This window comes from Jaculus jaculus, chromosome X (genome assembly GCF_020740685.1).
Source record: "Jaculus jaculus isolate mJacJac1 chromosome X, mJacJac1.mat.Y.cur, whole genome shotgun sequence".
Lineage (NCBI taxonomy): Eukaryota > Metazoa > Chordata > Mammalia > Rodentia > Dipodidae > Jaculus > Jaculus jaculus.
The window spans coordinates 16571664-16581415 of record NC_059125.1 but is presented as its reverse complement, the minus strand read 5'-3'; the positions used below and the strand labels follow the sequence as shown (position 1 = coordinate 16581415).

Below are 9752 nucleotides of genomic sequence, written 5' to 3'. Positions count from 1 at the left end.
GGACAGGCTTCTGAATACACACACACACACACACACACACACACACACACACACACACATATATATATATATATATATGGAAATAATAAGAACAATACAGATATATAAATAAAGAATATTTAATGAGATGACATTGCTGAAAATTGTTAAAGAAAATATTTAAGTGAAGGAAAAGATGGTTTAAGGGTCTAAGTCAGAAAGTTGTGGGAGCTTTACATGGCAAGTGCAGCACTTTCAGAAATCCAAGGAATAGGTACATACATTTGGCTTATATAAACCTGAGTTTGACTTCTAAACCAAATCACTACATGTATAATGAATTTGGGGGACTAATAAACCTCAATTCAAAGGACAGAATGAAATGTGCAAACCTTGTGGAAGAAATTTAAAGTAAAATGTAATTTGATGTTTTTTGACTTTATTTGTCCTTTGACAGTTATACGTGCACGCACACACACACACACATTGCCTGGTCATATATTTCCATCTTTACTCTCTCTTATGCCCCTCCTATTCATGCTGAACCCCTTCCTCTCTGCAGTGAAGATTAGTGGATACAGCATTGAACCGAATGACTCATTTTGCCCCAGTAATCATTAACTGCTAATAGCTCTTCAAGGATGCATGTAGCCTCGTAAGCCCTTCCCCATCCATGACAGAAAGGTGACTGGCCCTATCTTGAGCAGGTGTTGTGCAAGTAGCCTGACAACAGCATCTGAGAGTTCATGAACACAGTGGCTATGTCATGTCTGATAGAGTGTTCTACAGCAATCCTTTTTACTCTCCAGCTCTTACATTCTTTCCACTCCTACCGCTGCAATGTTCCCTGAGCCTTTACTGGGAGCGAGATGACACAGATGTCCCATATAAAGCTGAACACTGAACAGTCACTTATTTTGAGCACTTGGTCTAGTTATGAGACTCTGCATTAACTGCATTCCACTTGAAAATGGCAAGCTTTTCGGCCCGAGGCTGACAGCAGCACTAATCTTTATGGTATAAACATAACTACATAGAAAACAGTTTAACTATATGGTATAGTTGCCTTCTCATTGCTGGGACAAAAACGCCTGACCAGAAACAGCCCATGGGATGAAAAGAGTTTATTTTGGCTTATGGTTTGGACAGGAAGTTTCATCAGGGCAGGGAAAAGCATGACAGAGCAGAAAGGTAGCATATATCATCAGAGTGGAAGCAGCCTGAAGTAATCTGGCAAGCTGGGCTAATAGATCTCAAGATCCTTCCCCAGAAACACACCTCTTCCAGTAAGATTCCACTTTCTAAATTGCAATCAGCTATGGGCCAAGGAGTCAAAACCCAGGAGGCTAAGGGGAAACTTTCATTAAAACTGCCACACAGCACACATGTACAGCAAAACAGTAGTAGTGAACTTCCCACTAAGGCCTATGCCTCACCAGCTATGAGTTTTGACCTGGTTTACATTATCAGTGTGGATTCCCTCTTATAGAGGGGGTCTTAAATACAATCAGCAAGTGGTTGATTGACCCCACAGCTACTACTGCACCAGTGGACACCTCCTACCTGGCATATTAATATTGATTCACAAGAGTTCACCACTAGGTGAGGCCATTGATGATTTCTTTCCTCCGGCAGCCTGCATAGCAACTCCCAGCACTATAAAAGCTAACTTTCAGGAAGGAGGCTTCTAGTGCTATTCCTCTTCGTTTCTCTATATTCCATAATCAAAGGATATGGTATTTGGGCAATAGTCTTAGTGTTAAGTTATAATGGGCCACCAAGAGCAACAGCCATATTCTATATTGTTTGGAGGGCCTCTGAGTCTGGCACGGTTATTTTCAATTATTAAATAACCTATGGTTTCTGGGTACAGCATTATCTATCTGTGCAGATTACTTCTGTTCACTTTCTTCTTTTTAATTATTTTCTTACTTTAAGTTAATTTACGTGGTAGTAGATTTCCATATTGATTTTTCATATGTCTTAGGTTTTGATTAACCTTCCCCTCAATCTCTTTTCTCACCCAAGTCTCTGCTTTTATCCCTACCTAACCTTTCTATCTTCAGTGTTATCCTCCACTATTTTGATAACCCCTCATCATTACCCTTTCCTAACTTCCTGATCTTCACAGATACTCCAAGTTAAACACACAAAACTGAAAATCCAAAACCACCATCCACATTTGATAGAGAAAATACAGCAGTTGTGTTTCTGAATCTGGATTACCTCACTCAATATAATACTGTCAAGTTCCATGTATTTTCATGTAACTTTTGCAATTTCATTTTTCTCTACAGCTGAATAAAATTTGGTTGTGTATATGTGCTGCATTGGCATTATCCACTTATCAGTTCATGGAGATCTAGGCTAAATTTTGTGAATAGAGCAGCATTGAACAAGGATGTGCACATATCTCTGTCCTTTTATATAATCTACATCACAGTGCCCAAATTCTTGCTCTGAGATCAGTGGAAGGGAATTGAAATAGCACTAATTTTCCTCATTATTTGTATCATTACAAGAAGGATGCTAGGGCAGTTAAACTTATATTTATCAAATAGCATTAAGTGTTTTTATTCTTATGCAAAGATATTCCCCAAGAAACTAGCTCAGGAGAGAGACTGAGAGCTAGATTACTTGATGAATCAATAGACTTTATACTAGATACTTTCCTACTTGAAATCCAAGTGTTTGACAGTCTTAGAACAATCAGACAAGAGACAGTGATCAACGTATGGTATTAAGGGGCTGAAGATATTACTAAGTGGTTAAGGCACTTGCCTGCAGAGCCTAACAACCTGTGTTTGATGCCCCAGTACTTACATAAAGTCAGATGCACAAAGGAGCACATGCATTTGCAGTCTATTTGCAGTGGCTGGAGGCCCTAGTGTACCCATTCTATTTGTCTCTCTTCTCTCTGTCTCTGCTTGCAAATAAATAAATAAAAAATATTTTAAAATTGGGCTGGAGAGATGGCTTAGCGGTTAAGCGCTTGCCTGGGAAGCCTAAGGACCCTGGTTCAAGGTTCGTTTCCCCAGGACCCACGTTAGCCAGATGCACAAGGGGGAGCAAGCGTCTGGAGTTCGTTTGCAGTGACTGGAGGACCTGGCACGCCCATTCTCTCTCTCTATCTCCCTCTTCTCTCTCTGTCTGTTGCTCTCAAATAAATAAAAAAAATTTAATGGGCTGGAGAGATGGCTTAGCGGTTAAGCGCTTGCCTGTGAAGCCTAATGACCCCGGTTCGAGGCTTGGTTCCCCAGGACCCACGTTAGCCAGATGCACAAGGGGGCGCACGCCTCTGGAGTTCGTTTGCAGAGGCTGGAAGCCCTGGCACGCCCACTCTCTCTCTCTCCCTCTGTCTTTCTCTCTGTGTCTGTCGCTCTCAAATAAATAAATAAATAAAAATACTTTAAAAAAATAAAAAAAAATATTTTAAAATAGCATGGTATTAGGAAAAGAAATGACACATAAGATATATCCAGTAATAAAAATAGTTAAAGAACTTAGAAAATAATGATTTCTTGCTATTAATTGAAAATGGATTTGATATTTCATGCTCCTCTGTATATGCTATGGACAGAAAATAATATCATAGCTTATATTGATTTTCCTTTGGGAAAACAAGGGTAAATAAAATGAAATGGGGATTACCATGAGTGGAAAAGGAGTCAGGAGTAATCAGTGAAACTAAATAGATTTAAAAAAAAAAAAAACTTTTGGGTAAAAGAAAGTCAATGTTGAGATGCTAATTTCTTCATAATACACAGAATATTTGAGGGAGCTATTAAACTTCTAAATTTTCAGTGAAAATTTAAAGTGTTACTATTTGCATCAAAATCCTTAGTAAATAAGGAAAATTCATTCATCATTTTAAATAGAAAAAAATCATTTACCCTGAGAATGAGTGTGGCATGTACCAGGAGTATGGACTATCTTTTTTTGTAATATTTAACAGCCCCAAGGAGAATGTTATAGCAAAAAAAAAAAAAAAAAAAAAAAACCCTTTCTTTCCCTTATCAAAATTGATATTGATCCAATGGGAATATATACCTGGAAATAAAACCGATGGCTGGGGAGGTCATAAGCCCTGGGGGTGTAATGACTACTGTTGCCTGGCTAAATGGATGTATTATAGTCACCAAAGTGCCCTCAAAACACTTATGTTTATGCCCATATATAATGTTGCTCTCACTGTTTTAAAGGTGTTTTTTTTTTTAAGTTTTTATTTTATTTCTTTATTAGGGACAAGGAGAGAGAGAGAACACCAGGGCCTCTAGTCACTGGAAACGAACTACATGGGACCTGGAGAACCGAACCTGGGTCCTTTGGCTTTTCAGGCCTTAACCACTAATCCATATCTTCAGACCCTGCTTCTTTTTTCAGATGGTGGTGAAGACTGAGATAACTCAAAACTTACCAAAGTGCTGATAAGTGACAGTGGAGTATTAAGCACTAAGTCATCCCTATCACACCCTCCAAGGCTCAAGGAACAATGCAGAAAAGAAGGCAAAAAGAAAGTAAGAGCCAAAGGAAGGGTAGAACTGCTTACAATGAAATCTTCCAGACACAAAATGGCCTGGATGTCCATGACCTCCCAGTGCCTGACACTACTTGAACTTCATAATTGGAGGCAAAAAATGATAACAAAATAGAGGGAGACTAATTGGAAAGAAGGGATTCAATGGAGGGTGGATTTGGGAGAGGGATCATAGGGGGATGGAGAATGGAATTTCAAAGGGGAAAATGGGAGGAGGGAGGGTATTACCATGGGATATTTTTTATAATCATGGAAAATGTTAATAAAAAAATTGAGAAAAAACTTTTAGTCAAAGAATTCCTAGGGAACTATGTTTTTAGTATGAGAAACTCTTACTTAATTGCTTAGTATTATATAGCATTGGTCTAACATAAGTTTATTTAACTACTTCAAAAAGAATGAGTACGTACATTGTTTTTTTAGAATTAAGGTAAAACCAAAATCAAAATGAACTCATTTAATTAGAATCATTTCCATATGTTGAATTTCTGGAAGTATTTATTATAGTATTTTTGGAATAATGATAGGAACACTTGTACATGATACTAAATCTTCCTTGAAACATGATAGGCTGACTTCCACACCCACAAAAAAGTATAGAAAATGTATATTTCTATGCAGCATTGCCAAGATTGAGCACTGTGTCTCTTAATTTTTTCTCAATGTGATTAAATATAAAAATATTGATGCTTTAATGTGACCTCAATAATGAAATTATAACTCAATAATTTTATATTATTGTACAATACTGTTTGTTTTCCCTTTCAGTTGCTCACTCATATAATTCTCCGGCTTTTATTTTTTATTTTTTAACAACTTGCTTGTTAAGTTACTAAATTCAATTCTGTGAGCCAGCAAATTTCAAGGTAATCCTATCAACAATTGTAGCATTTATTTTTAGGTTTTAAGATTTTCAGAACCACTGGTTGAGATCTTTGTACTTATATACAATTTCTGAACTACAGTGACCTAATTTATAAGTCAAGAGGTTAGATGGATTTAAATGTTTTGCTCCATATGCTTTTCCTGGAACATAGTCTTTTAATAATACTCTATTGAGTAAACTTTACGCTACTGGAAAATTCTTCCTTTAAGTTTAGTTGCTGTGGGTATACTTTTTTTTGTTTTTATTTATTTTTTATTTGAGAGAAGGAAAGAGGCAGAGAGAGAGAGAGAGAGAGAGAGAGAGAGAGAGAGAGAGAGAGGGAGAATGGGTGTGCCAGGGCTTCCAGCCACTGTTAATGAACTCCAGATGCATGCGTCACATTGTGCATCTGGCTTATGTCGGTCCTGGGGAATCACACCCAGGTCCTTTGGCTTTACAGGCAAGTGCCTTAGCTGATAAGCCATCTCTCCAGCCCGAATTTTGTTGTTTTAAAGCTCAGGGTATAAAATACAATTTGCAAAATGAAAAGTACTGTGTGGGAGGTTTTCAATATAGTGATCAGGGAAGGGCTAGTCTCCATAGACTGCAATGTGCCAGAATATTGAGTGCAATTTGCATTTTTATCAGGGGCTTGAAAATATTCAAGTTTAATACTATTCCTCATAAAATAGGAGGTGAAATTCAATGCTAATTTTAAATACACTTGCTTTTCCATCTCATATTTGCCTTTCATTTCTAAAGGAATGGTGGTCTTCCTCCTAAATCACCTAAGTAACTGGTCCCTACACTGAAGTCTGTCCAACCCCAAAACTGTGTAACTGTGCTTCACTCTTCTACTTCAGGTATTCACTCACTACTTACCTCGTCCTTCCTTATGATCATTTCTCTCTATGCTTTCAGGTATGCACAAGTTTTCTCATATTTTTGAAAATGAGAGCTAAAATTTTATCTGGATCTGTTCCTACTTTTAGAACTCTCCTGTATGATCAAAAATTACAGATGAAAGTAAATGAAATGCTTCATTTCTTTTGTAACAACCAAAATATTCTCTGTTTTCTCTCAGTATAAACAACGAACAAAGTATAATTCTCTTTTCATATAAAATATATTATATATGTATTTATATATATGTACATATATGCATGTGCATTCATATGTATATAGGCAGAGATTCATAAATTTATCTTACTATCCAAAATTAATGTCCTTTTCTTATTCTTCACTTTGTACTTTTCTTAAATGTGTCATCCAGTCACCTATTCTAAGCAGAGATAATTATTTAGGGTATGTAATAAAAACAAGTTAAATAATATTGCAGTTGGCACAAACTACAAAGTATTAATGTCTTGAATTAATATGTATGTTTCCCTCTTATGAAATAAAGCCATTGAAAGATAATTAGAGGTCTGGGAAGGAAGATATAACTAACCATCAAAACTCAGAATACCAAAATGGACAAACAGCAACTATTATCTGTAGGACCACTTAACAAAGCTGATGAAAGGACTATGAATTGTTTCATACTAGCTTTTAATTATGCCACTATATAAGTGGCCAATGTCAAGTCTATTTGTACATTATAGGTCAAAATTATATGAGCAGGGCTGGTCGTGGTGGCGCACGCCTTTAATCCCAGCACTTGGGAGGCAGAGGTAGGAGGATTGCCATGAGTTTGAGGCCACCCTGAGAATACATAGTGAATTCCAGGTCAGCCTGGGCTAGAGTGAGACCCTACCTCAAAAAAACTATATATATGTGTGTGTGTGTGTGTGTGTGTGTGTGTGTGTGTGTGTGTATATATATACATATATATATATATATATATATATATATATATATACATATATACATATATATGTATGTATGTATATATATATAGGCAAACATTCCCTACATAATCTGAGAAACAAAATCTTCCATGTGTTTAGAAAGTAAATAGCCATGGTTTGGAGAGATGTCTCAGCAGTTAAGGCACTTGCAAGCAAAGCCTGATGACCCAGGCTCAGTTCTCCAGTACCTATAAAAAAAGTAGCCATGAAATGCGACGGCCCGATGAGCACCGGCCATGGAGCGGCAGGAAGAAGGTGCCGACGCTCCGGGATGCCGTCGCTCGGTCGCCGGGGGCCTCGATGCCTCCGCGGCTCGATGAAGAAGAGCGGCCGGAGGGCGGCGCGTCGCTAGAAGCCGACGGCGCGGGAGCGGACGGGCTGTGGGAGCTGCCCGTGGAGCACGCCGAGCGCAGGCCCGAATGCAGCCGCTGCAGACTTTGCTTCATCCTCTTCAAGCTCTGTGCTCTTTCCAGCTTCAGCACGGTGCTCAGATTCGCCTCAGCAAGGAGTATCTCCTGAAGAATGGGTTGTATCCGAAGCCAATGCCCAAAAACAAGCGCAAACTCAGGAAGATGGAACTGCTAATGAACAGCGTTAAAATTTAGTACAGTGCTTCTCCCGGTGCTAGTTTACCCGTTACCTTTTCAGCCAGCTTAGGCCTGAGGAGCTTGGACTCCAAAGGATGGCTGCCAGCAATCTTGCGCTGAAGGGGGAAGGAAACCAAACAGCCATAAAACTACAAGAAACAATTTCAGTGATTATGAAAAGTGAAATTTCATACTGTGTTGGTTTTGAAAATGTGCCTCTAATACATATTTTCATGTTTATTATTTACAAATATGATTAGGTATTGGGCTACACTTACTTACAAAACGAAGAAAATCGTGCCTGGTTGGACCAGTGTTGCTTCAGTGAATATTTATAGATGACTACACATGGGTCAGTGAATGATAAAATGAATCCTGCACCAGTTTGCAGCCTTGTGTGTGAACTTTAGAATTTGAAATAAGTTGTAACACAAAATAATGATAGTCACATGTTGAGATTGAATTATTTATTTCACAAGATAATATAAAGGAATGAAGAACTATTGTTTACGGGCTAAACTTAATGTCAGCAAATGTAATACATGGTTTCTGTTAATTGCCCAAATTCTTAACGAGTGCATTTAATTTTGAAATGGCATACATTTTCATTTGGGATTGCTTTGGACAAGTTTTTTTATTGTTTATTGAACAGGTTTATTGGTTGTGGTAAACTGATTTTTAATGAAGTTTCCATATGGAAATAACTGAAGTAGAATATAACACAACTATTATTTTGAGAACATATTTCTCTAAGTTGCTCTATTTAAATATTTTTATAGAGGACAAAAACTTTCACTATAAAAAAGTAAATTCCTCAACCCTGTTAAGAAAATATTTAGTGAGGATTTTCATGTAGAATAATAGAAATTTAAGTGAAGTGTGTTTGCATCCAAATTTACTCCAGTGAGGTTCATGTTTTGACAAGAAGCAGGGGCTTTGTTTTGACCTTCATTCATGATGGCTAGAGTTACCTGTATCAAATGTTAAAGTGGAAGAAAAAAAGTACTATGCAGCTTAAAGGTGAGCTTGATAAGTAAGTGTGTAGATGTACATGAACATATACTAATGGCAGTTTCTAACAGTTTTTCATGCTCATTTATTTGATTAATTTTTCACTTTTACTAAGAGCTGTAATGCTGGTCACACTTATAGTGCTAACAAAAATGTAGGGAAATTATGCAGAAACTATTTAACAATACTAAAATTTAGCTGGGTGTGGTGGTGCACGTCTTTAATCCCAGCACTCAGGATCACTGTGAGTTCGAGGCCACCCTGAGAACACAGAGTGAATTTCAGGTCAGCCTGGACTAGGGTGAGACCCTACCTTGAAAAATCAAAAATAAAAAAACCTAAAATTTAGATTTCTGTCTTGTTGACCATTTGCATTTAAAAACAAGTTAGCTCTTTATACTCTGAATGCCTAATACCAAATAATTGTATTATAATAAAGAAGTAGTATTGTGTATAATGGTTTTTTTTTAAAAAAAAAAAAAGTAGCCATGCATCTAGAGTTCATTTAGAGTGGCTAAAGGCCCTAGCTCAACCAGTTTTCTCTCTCTCCTCTATCTGATTGTAAATATCAAATTAATTTTTTTTTAAAGTAACTAGCTGGGCATGGTGGGGCACACCTTTAATCCCAGAACTTGGGAATCAGAGGTAGGAGGATAGCTGTGAATTCAAAGCTACTCTGAGACTACATAATGAATTCCAGGTCAGCCTGGGCTAGAGTGAGACCCTATTTTGAGAAACAATAAATAAATAAATAAAAAGTAAATAGCCAAAAATATTTGTGAAGTACCATAATTAATCCTATCCTTTTTTTTAACGTATTTTCTTTCTTTGGTTCATGTAATATTTAATTCATATGGTATCCCCTTTCTATTTTCTTGGAAATTTCTTCCTGCTTACACAGCTGCCTAATTCTTTTATTTTAT

At 37.2% G+C, this 9752-nt stretch overlaps 1 pseudogene; it reads left to right on the top strand.

The window, feature by feature from the left end:
* Positions 1-7441: 7441 nt before the first annotated feature.
* Positions 7442-7908, top strand: LOC123456651 (annotated as a pseudogene).
* The last annotated feature ends 1844 nt before the right edge of the window (positions 7909-9752 follow it).